The 10218-nt window shown below is 33.8% G+C and overlaps 1 long non-coding RNA gene across 1 annotated transcript; it reads right to left on the bottom strand.

Moving 5' to 3' along the window:
* Positions 1 to 7211: 7211 nt before the first annotated feature.
* LOC110267839 (uncharacterized) lies at positions 7212 to 8165 on the bottom strand. Its single transcript, XR_002355778.2, has 2 exons — positions 8033 to 8165; positions 7212 to 7447 (listed from the first exon to the last, which is right to left on the bottom strand). It is a non-coding gene; the product is annotated as an uncharacterized LOC110267839 (long non-coding RNA).
* Positions 8166 to 10218: the final 2053 nt, after the last annotated feature.

Raw genomic sequence — 10218 nt, 5'->3', positions numbered from 1 at the left:
ATTAAATTGGGGACTGATTTGTCTATCGGAGTAAAACCTTAGAATTGATTTGTGTATTAATTTTTCTTAAAGACTAAAATATCTACTCTTAAAATATTTGGAGACTGGTTTGAGTAATTACTCTTTTTTTTATTATGTACATTTAGTAGGAGGCTTATTCATGATGATGTAATAAATAACAATTTAGATTTAGGAGGGGTTAATCTTTAAATTCGTTCATGAAAAATAATTTGTTTTCTAAATTGGTTCAAAAAAATTTTATTAGTCATATTAGTTTTTAAAAAATATAATATAATTATAAATTAAATTGATCTATTCATCAGTTAAATAATAACATATCATATTAAGTATCACGTGATACAATGACATAATTAGTTAACATATCACAAAATGATTAGTGGTATCTTAACCTGACATAATACGTCAATCAATTATTTTATTAGACATGGCAATAACAGATTATATTATTATGCTACACACTGTATTTAATGTGATACATTAGTTTTAAGTTTTAACTAGCTATGTAATTATATTATACGGTATTTAAGGTGATATATTATCATCTAATTTATTAAATGATCAATTTAACTTATGATTATATTTTTTAAGATTTAATATGACTAATAAAATTTTTAATAGTCAATTTAAAAAATGAAAATTGTTTTAGGGATAAAATTTGATTATTAACCGGATTTATTCATTGAGAGAGAAATTGTTTTGTAATAAATAGCTAATGATGAATTACTAATAATAAAATGCTTAGCACAAAAAATAAAAAATAAAAAACAATCACCTTCGTTGAGAGTTTTCTAGACTTAATTAGTCGATATATATTTGTGGTGATTAAAAATTTCTACTCATCAAATAAATAAACAAATTCATTGTTATTTCAACTTTCATCCAAATCCAAATGGAATTTATGAATCCTGTATTTAAAAATTGCTACTATTATTAAGAGGGATAGATATACATAATGCATGACTAAGGTAATTGTGCAACTTCAACCAAATAAAGAACCAATGTAAAAATTGATCAAAGTGATATTAGTAGGAGGCTCATTCATGATGATGTAATAAATAAATAATGATTCAGATTTAGAAGGAATTAACACTTAAATTCATTTAAATGAAGTAATTTATTAATTAATAATAAATTTTTAAATAGAGTTTAGATTTATAGAGGATTAATTTTTAGTTTGCGGCATATCAAATTAAGAAATATCGTGAAAAATTAAACAAAAAACTCAAATTTGCTTATGAAAACTAATTTGTTTTTTAAATTAGTATCTGAAAGATTGTTATTAGTCATATTAGTTCTTGAAAAGTACAACCGTAAGTAAAATCAATTCTTTCAGTTAGATGATGATATATGTTGTTAAGTGTTACGTGACACAATAACATAATAGGTTAATATGTCACAAAATAATTGGTTCTATCTTAATGTAACATGACATATCAACTAATTATTTTGTAATATGTGGTATTAATAACCGGCCATGTCATCATATCACACGATTCTTAATGTGACACATCATCATCTAATCGGATATGTCATTATATTACGTGACATTTAACGTGACACATCATTATCTAACTGATGAAATAATTAATTTGATTTATAATTATATTTTTTAATGATTAATTTAAAGAAACAACCACCTTGGATGAGGATTTCATAGACTAATTAATTAATTTATATTTGTGGTGATTGAAGGACCTTATCAAATAAATAAACAAATTCATTGTTATTTCGACTTTCATCCAAATTCAAGGGGGACTTTTGCAACCTGAATTTAAAAATTATTGTTACTACTACTAACTACTACTAAGAGAGATCAGATATGCTCAAATGCATGATGAATGAACATGGTAATTATGCAACTTAAACTAAATAAAGAAGCAACGTAGATATTGATCAAAATGATATTAGTATCTGGATTATTGAGCAAAATTAAAAATCTTCTTGATCTCACAAACCCTCAAAAAAACTTTTTTCTCAAAGCTCTTTAATCTATTCTTGAGAATAGAGGTACAGATTGTTGTTACTTTCGTTTTCTTTAACCTCCTTATACTAAGTTGATTTTTTGTGTGATAAATGATAATATGTTCTTTTATTAGTTTTCATATTATAATTACTTTTTCTTTTTGCAATATCATGTTCAGCAATAATTTTTCTTCACTTGACCATCATTAATAAAAAAAATTTAAAATTAAACATATTAATAATTTATGGGGTTTCACACTTTACAAATAAATTCCTACAAAATTAATTTTAATTACTATTTAATAATTCCTTAAATTAATATTTGAATTGTCTTAAAATTGTTAAAAACAGGAGACCAAACTAAAGAAAGTGTTTTGTGTATTATTCAGTCTAATCAAAAGTACAATATACAAGGGGTATTTATAGGTGTTAAATGAGATCAAAGTAATAAAGGCATAGAATCCTACAATTAATATACAGATATGTTATATAAATATAAACGATACTAATTGATCTAAATTGATTCTAATGATTCTCTAACATCCCCCCTCAAACTCAAGTGGGAGTTAAGGACACCAGCTTGAGTTTGGATAACAAAGTCCGGAAACGAGTCGGGTGATGAGCTTTCGTGAAGATATCAGCAGTCTGATCCAGTGTTCCAACAACAATGAAACGAACAACATCAATAAGGATATGTTGCCGAATAAAGTGACAATCAATTTCAATGTGTTTGGTGCGTTCATGAAACACATCATTATGTGCAATCTGAATAGCACTGCGGTTATTACAAAAAACATCAGTAGGAGACGACTGAGGAGCACCCAGATCTTCGAGAAGCCAACGAACCAAGATAACCTCAGCAGTGGTGTCAGCGAGGACACGGTATTCAGCTTCTGTGCTTGAGCGAGCAGTGAACGTTTGCTTCTTAGCACGCCAAGAAATGAGAGCGTTGCCAAGAAACAAACAGTTACCAGTAGTAGAACGACGATCAGTGGGATCACCAGCCAAATCAGCATTGGAGTAAGCCTGAAGAGACAAAGAGGAATGGGCAGAAAAATAAAAGCCATGAAATAGAGTGCCTTTGATGTAGCGAAGAATGCGAAGAACTGCCGCATAGTGAGTGGTACGAGGAGCTGACAAGAACTGGCTAAGTACATGAACCGGATAGGCGATGTCTGGTCGGGTGACAGTCAAGTAGACGAGACCTCCAACTAACTGTCGATAGAGAGTCGAATTATCCAAAACAGTGCCATCCATAGGGGTAAATCGAACATTAGGCTCAAGAGGAGTAGACTCAGTGCGACTATCTGTAATCCCAATGCCAGCAAGAAGATCTGAAGCATACTTAGCCTGAGAGAGATAGATGCCATCATCGGTGGAGATGACCTCGAGACCCAGAAAATAGCTGAGAGAACCAAGATCTTTCATCTCAAAGGTACGGTGAAGTGAGGCCTTGAGATCAGAAATACCATCAACATCATCTCTAGTAATGATCATGCCATCAACATACAAAAGTAGAAGAACAACTCCACGTTCGCTTTTACAAATGAAGAGGGCATTCTCATGAGGGCTAGAAGTAAAACCAAGACTGCATATGGTAGCGCTGAACTTGTCAAACCATTCACGAGGAGCTTGCTTAAGTCCATAAAGTGCCTTGTGAAGGAGACAAACCTTACTAGAAGGACAAGGATATCCCAGAGGTGGTTTCATATATACTTTCTTTTTCAAATCCCATTAAGAAATGCATTCTTCACATCCATCTGACTGAGAGACCATTTTTTAACCGCGGCGATGGCAAGAAGAGCTCTAACAGATGTAAGACAAGCGACAGGAGCAAAAGTCTCTTCATAATCAATACCATACTCTTGCGTACAACCTTGAGCAACCAAGCGGGCCTTATAACGGTCAATAGAACCATCAGAGCGAGTCTTGATCTTGTATACCCATCTACTGTCCACAACTTCCTGATCAGAAGGAGGATCAACCAAATCCCAAGTGTGTGCTTTTTCAAGTGCCTGTATTTCTTCCTGCATTGCTTGTTGCCAATTTGGATTTGTGGAGGTTTCTTTGAATGACTTAGGTTCATGTTGATGAAGGATAGTAGAAAAACAATGATAATCAAGAAGATGAGGAGGTGAATTCCTTACCCTAGAAGAACGAGCGGGAGGATGAGGCATGACGGTAGGAGCAGGATCATTGTCCGGTCTGGAATCATCGGGAGATGGAAAAGGTAAAAGAACAGGAGGCTGTGGAGGGTCACTCGAGATAGAATCTGTAGAATCATCACTAGAAAAAAGATCAATATTCGGGTTAGTAAACAAAGGTGACTGAGTAGTAGGAATGGACTCAAAGGATGAGAATCGAGAAAACATGTGATGCTCCCAGAAGACAACATGACGAGATATACGAATACATTTATAGAGAGGATTCCAACAATGATAACCCTTGTGTTCAGTGCCATAACCAAGGAAACAACACATACGAGCCCGAGGTTCAAGTTTACTATGTTCATGAGGCTGAAGAAGAACAAAACATACACAACCAAAAACTCGAAGAGAACTATAATATGGGGAGGTATGATAAAGACGCTCAAAGGGAGTAACATTACCAAGAACAGAAGAAGGGAGTCTATTGATAACATGAACAGCAGTAAGAACAGCTTCACCCCAAGTACGCTCAGGACACGAAGAATAAAGAAGCATTGCACGGACGGAGTCAAGAATGTGACAGTGTTTGCGTTCAACTCTACCATTTTGTTGAGACGTACCAGGACAAGAAAACTCAGACGAAGTACCCTGTTCTGCAAGAAAGGTTAAGAGTCTGGAATCATGGTATTCCATAGAATTATCACGTCGGAAAACCTTAATGACCTTGGAAAAAATGAGTTTTAATCATAGTAGCAAAGTTGATATAGATCTGAGGTAACTCATGGCGATTAGTCATCAAATAAACCCAAGTAAAACGGGAATAATCATCAATGAAAACGACAAAGTATCGAGCTCCGCCCATAGAGGCAGTGAGAGCAGAGCCCCAAACATCAGAGTGAATGAGATCAAAAGGAGAGCAAGCAAGAGATGAATTATTGTGAAAAGATAAACCAGGTTGTTTGGCAGTTTGGCAAGAAATGCAATCAAAAGATTCATTTGGAACCTAACCTAAAACACCCTGAGACACAAGAGGACGCAGTTTTTCTAAGGAGGTGTGGGCAAGACGTTGATGCCATAAGTGAAGGGTGGAGGGAGAAGAAGCAGCACAGAGATTTGGTACAGGAGGAATATGAAGATTCTTGAGTTCAAATAACCTTCCAACCTTACGTCCAGTCCCGATGATTTGTCCCATTCGAGGATCCTGTACACGATAACCAAAAACGGAAAAAGTGACTTCAAAATCCAGATCAACAAGTTGACCAACAGAAATAAGATTAAAATTTAATTTGGGAATATAATAAGTATCAGGAAGATTAAGAGTTGACTGAGATGTAGAACCCTTGTGTGTTGCGTGCAGGAGGGAGCCATTTGCAGTATTGATAGAAGGTCCATTAGTAGTGGTAGACAGGGACGAGAAAATATTATGCAACAGAGACATGTGATTAAAGCAACCCGAGTCAAAGTACCATTTAGAGTTACCTGGAGAGGTTGAAAAAGCAGCATGGGTATTACCAAAAACGGAGAGAAGACGCTGAAGAAGAGATGCAATATAAGATAGAGAGACAGGAGACAGGTTGAGTGAATCAGGACATGGTGGGCGAGTAGGACAGGCAGTAATTAAATGTCCCGAGAGCTTGCAGTAATGGCAGAACAGTTGTGAACAATGGTAGCTAATGTGACCCTTTTGGTGGCATGTGCAAGATTCAACAGAAGGACAGTCGGAGAAGAGGTGCCCAGAGCGGTTACAGTTTCGACAAAAAGTACCCTGTCTGTCTGTGGTAGCAAAAACAGCTGATGTTTCCATAATTGTAGACACACAAATTAAGGAGAGGAGAGAAAAACTGCAATTTCGGAGCAGAAAATGAGAAATCCGAGGCCGGAATTGGAAAGAGCTCACCAAAAAACCTTAGAAAGGGTCCCACTGTCAGCCACGTCAACAGGCAATGACACGTGGCAAGGAGTGATTGGAGATGTAAGACACGTCAGCGGTTGACTGGGCGTGAGGTGGCACACGGGTTATCGATTCGGGTCGGGTCGGGCGCGCAGGTCGATCCCGGTCCGTCTCTCGTTTGGCTGACACGTGGCGCGTTGCTGAGTCGTTGATCTGGGGCACTGATCTGATGGCGACGGATGCTTCTGGAAGGAGAACGCTTGCAACCGGACAGGCAACTTCGAGCGGCGCGTGGTGGTGCGTCCGGCGGAGTCTGACGGTGATTTCGGTGGTGTTGGAAACGTTGCAACGAGTAGAAGGCGACGGTGGCGGCGATGACGAACCAAAGCGTCAGGAAGGAGTTGAAAACTGAGCACAAATATTGCTCGGAAACAAACGGGCGGCGACCTTCAGACGGGGCGTGGCGGCGCGTGCGGTGGTTTCCGACGACAAGGCTGGACTCGTTGAACTCGCAACGACGAGACAAAGGCGGTAATAAAGGCGGCGACGAACCAAAGCGTCGGAAAAGGAGCAAAAGAGAGACCAAAGAACACTGCCGGAAGAGGAAAAAACAAAGGACTATGAACGAATTTTCATTGAAAAAAAGAGAACATAAGCTCTGATACCATGTTAGAAACAAGAGACCAAACTAAAGAAAGTGTTTTGTGTATTATTCAGTCTGATCAAAAGTACAATATACAAGGGGTATTTATAGGTATTAAATGAGATTAAAGTAATAAAGGCATAAAATCCTACAATTAATATACAGATATTCTATATAAATATAAACGATACTAATTGATCTAAATTGATTCTAATTATTCTCTAACAAAAATAATAATATTAAAATCGAAATGTTCTTTTTTTTTTTTTTTTTGTAAAGAATCGCGTTAATTTTAGTAAAAACGGATAAGAACTAGATTAAAATTTTATTCTAATTTCCACCGTAATATATAATTATATAAGAAATCACAAATTTTACATCCAAAAGTAATAACAAATTATTAAATTTTAAGAATTTTATTATTAAATATTTTATTTTTATAGTATTATATTAAATGTAAATTAAAATTAATCACTAGTATAGAACATATATTATAAAGAAGTTAAAATATTAAATTGTACATATATTTATTTGATTTGATGGTTAATTTTTACTATTCAAATAGCATTTTTATTTATTTTATATCATATATAGACCACAGGCTACACATACAAATATTAGGTTACTAGTTTTGTTTTTCACCATCTAATTTTCCGCATGAACAAAAGCCATTTATACACACAGGAAATCTTGGAGCGCAAACAGGAATTAAAAAACTACAACCACCAGGGCAATCTCTTTGCTGAGGCACCACGTTTGCTTGGGTTTTTGGGAGACTAAATCCTACAAAAAAAAAAAAAAATCATGCATAATATAATTAGATCATCATAGAAAGTTTACAAGGTTTCCACAAACACAGAGGAAGAAGAATAAATGGATGTGTCTTGATTGGCTTTTAAAACTTTTTTTTTGTACAAAATTTTTTATTACAAAAATAGTTTTATTTTTAAAAGATGATTTTTTTAAAACAAATATTTCATCAAAAACCTCTTATATATTAAAAAAAAGCACATTGTTAGTTTAAGTCAAAGTATCTTATTTATTGTTTTAATTAAAAATGTCACTTTTAAAAGTTGTATCTAAATACTGTAAAAATTATTTTTAAATAAGTACTATATTTGAGAGGAAAAAAACGAAAAAAAAATATAAACATGTTATATTAACTAAAATCGAGTTGGTTTAAAGATGTCATGCCACGCTAGACTCCTTTCTTGGGGTCTTAATTTTGACTTTTGATATTGAAGGAAAGTAATTAAAAATTTGTGTTGTGAGAGACTACCACAAACTATAACAAGATTAATCCATCTTTGGTAATATAACTATTTAGATATTGAAAGAAAAAAAATATATAAAATGAAAAAAAAATACCATTGGTAACTAGTAAACTGAGAAGGATCATTACAAATACTGTCTTGGTTACAATCTTCATCATGTCCTGTAGTTTTTTTTGAATTAAAAGGTGCAGTCTATGTTGGAGCTACAAACAAAATATTTTATCTTTCGATGGCTTCTATTAAGGCTTTTTTATGCATATTTATAGAGATGCATAAATGTCAAAAATTTATGTACATAAATATTTAATTTTGGATCTTCTTAAATTTCTTCTATTCATATTTAATGTTTGTGACTATCAAAGTTGACTATGTTCTCACATTAATATGTATGCATTTATTATATATTATTAAAATTAGTTTTCTTCAATTAATAGCATAGTTGATGTGGTATATTTTTAAATGGGTGCGCTACACATCCATGTAACCATGTAACCAACTTGGCCCAAGTTTAAATAGAGTCACGCGCATTAATGACGAGTAAAAACACGCGCTCGAAAACCCTTCGTTACTTCGTGCTCATTATGAAAAAACGTTACTTCCTTCTCAATACAAAACTGCTCCTTCTCTTTGAATCTCTCTCAAAATCACTCAAACTCCAGTGACGTTCTCTGCGAAAACCACTACTGGAGAAGAATCGCGAGAAGATTTGGCAAGGAACAACCAAAAACGAACAAAAACAGCAACAGAGATTCACCTTCCTCCTCATCATTCTCCTCTTTCTTTTTCGCGTTCCTTCTTCTTCACGTGTTTCTCCTTATCTTCATTCTTTTGTTATTATTGCTGCTGTATTTTTTTTCTTTTCCTCTTTCTCTCCCCGGTGAAGAAGCGGTAGAATGTGAGGAGGAAGAGTTTTAAATTGTGTAGAACAGAAATGGACCGAAATGGCCAACTCCACTGAAACAAACATCATTCATGTGCTAAATAAAACGTCATAAACATTTAATCATCAAGAAAAATATTTCTACATGCACAAGGAACTCAATTGAACACACTAACAATCAAGTAAATCAAAATGAGCAACTCCACTGAATCGAGCAACATTCATGTGCTGAATAAAACGTCATAAACATTCAATCATCAAGAATAGCATTTTTTCATGCAAAAGAAGTCAACTGAACACATAACAATTAGGTGAACCGAACACCAATCATGTGCTGAAAAAATATGATAAATATTCAATCAGTAAGAAAAACATTTCTGCATGCACAAGGACTCAACTGAATACATTAACAATCAAGTGAATCAAAATGAGCAACTCCACTTAACCGAGCAAAATATTGGTGTTTTGGGGGATGATTATAACGAGAGAAGAAGAAGAAGAAGAAGAATCTGCGTGCGCGAAGGAGAAGAAGCAGAAGAAGAACCTACTTGTGCGAATTTGAAAGAAGAAGGATGAGGAGGAAGAGGAGGAGAAATACTATTCTTGTTGATTGAAAGTTGATCACCATTTATTCACCACATGAACATTGTTTGGTTCGGTGGCCTTTGTGATTTTGATTCACCAAATGAATGTTGTTCGGTTCGGTGGCCTCCTTTTACTTTGTTCAGTGTTTAAGATTATTGTGATAGCATGCAGCAATCATTTCCTAGCTGTCTCAACGTAATAACATCATTCAACTTATTTGAAGTTGAATCATTCATTGTTTCCATTCAGAAGTGTAGATCGCAGAAGAAAACAAAGAAGAAGAAGAACGACGGAGCTTATTACATTGAATTCAATGCAGATCAATAATGAAGAATGCGAGCAGAGAAGAAAAATGCGAATAGAGGAGAACGACGAATTAAGAAGAAGAAGTGAACAAGGTTTACGTTATATGAGGCGCGTGTATAATAAACGCATAAGGGAGTTGGAGAAGCGCGTCTGATTGAAGTTACTTGGATAACTTGGATGAAAAAATTACATGGATGTACTTTTCTGATTCTTAAAAATATTTTTTTTAATTTATTTTATTTGATTCATTTAAATATGTTAATTAATTATTTATTTATTTGATTGAAATAAATATCAAATTATTTAATATTTTATTTGATTATATTAATTATAATTAATCAATTATATTAATTATTTGATTTGATTTGACTAGAATAAATAAATTGATTTTATTTTAATTCATATTAATTTTTTTTCTTTTATGTATTTTGATTAATGATTTTAAAAGTTTTATAATTTTTATAAGGCATATTTATAAGATATTTTTTATTTAATTCATTTAACTTATT

Source organism: Arachis ipaensis, chromosome B10, assembly GCF_059453495.1.
Source record: "Arachis ipaensis isolate K30076 ecotype BB chromosome B10, ASM5945349v1, whole genome shotgun sequence".
In the NCBI taxonomy this organism is placed as follows: domain Eukaryota; kingdom Viridiplantae; phylum Streptophyta; class Magnoliopsida; order Fabales; family Fabaceae; genus Arachis; species Arachis ipaensis.
The sequence above is the reverse complement of the archived record's forward strand: the minus strand, read 5'-3'. Positions and strand labels throughout refer to the sequence as shown.